Raw genomic sequence first — 1,340 nt, 5'->3', positions numbered from 1 at the left:
TTAACAAGATTATTAAGCTATGATTTAAAAGGACAAAATTTGCATCTGAACTTATTTAATTATATATATTATTACTTTCATATTATGAGTAAATTATATTGTTGTTTTTTACCAATTTCATCATACCTATTATTCACCCAGAAAGTATTTACAGTTTTGATATTGTATGGAAAGGCATTTTTAAGTTAAAAGTGCAAATTATTCATAGATTAATTTTATTCTTTGAACTGAGGCCACCATCTTTAAGGTTCTATACCGATGGGGGAGGGTCCCAACCTTATTTTGCTTGTGGACCCCCTGAGAGTTATCTTATCATCTGTGGACGTATACATTTTTGCACATATAAATTTTTGAAATAAAATATTTATTTGTAGGTTAGTAAAAACTAACAATGAAACAATTTTGTTATATTCATAACATAAATTCTAAACACAAATCTTGAAAATTTCAATGAATACAGGTACCTCTCCTAGAAAACAAAATTTATATATGGACCCACAAATTACAATTTTTTTACTTGTAGACCACCTTAAAGCTTCTGTGGACCTCTGGGGGTCCATGTGGATCCCGGTTTGGAACCCCTGTTTTGTACTATCTGAGATATCCCAAGATTTTGTTAATCTCAAAATATTGATAGGCAAAATTAACCTTCAGAAAGATTTGAAAAGATGTGAGGGATCTGAAAAGAATGTAAATAGAAGTGACTAAAAGAATGGAAAAGTTGTATGCCATTCTAAGATTCTACCAATTTATTTCCATAAATTTATATCATTGACAGAAGCAGAATCAGTACAACATAAAAAAATTTTTTTTTTAAACGGAGAGAAGACCATGTAGATTTGGTTTCATTTCAGCAACATTTCAGGTTTATTTTACAATACAATCTTACAAAACACTAAATACTATTAGAAAATATATATCGTGCTCAATACAACCACTAAAACTACTCAATATAACCATTTGTATCTAATGTGTGTGTGTTTAGTTGGTTATATTGAGGATTTATATATGTATGGGTGTGTGTGCGTGTGTGTGTGTGTGTGTGTGTGTATATACTTGCCCTTACCTCTCCAACACCACCCTCCTCACCAGCACCCATCACCGACCCTATCGCATCACCGACTCCTTCACCTGCACGTCTACCAACATCATATATTGCCTCTCCTGCTCTCTCTGCCAATCCTTGTACATCGGACAAACGGGGCGCCGCCTGGCCGACCGATTCGCGGAACACCTCCGAGATATCAACGTCGGCAATGACACCCCGGTGTCACGCCACTTCCGTTCTGCCGGCCACTCCTTGCGGCAACACCAGTCTGTGTTTGGATTGTCCATGCACA

This window comes from Octopus bimaculoides, chromosome 1, assembly GCF_001194135.2.
Source record: "Octopus bimaculoides isolate UCB-OBI-ISO-001 chromosome 1, ASM119413v2, whole genome shotgun sequence".
In the NCBI taxonomy this organism is placed as follows: Eukaryota; Metazoa; Mollusca; class Cephalopoda; order Octopoda; family Octopodidae; genus Octopus; species Octopus bimaculoides.
This window is presented reverse-complemented; position numbering follows the sequence as displayed.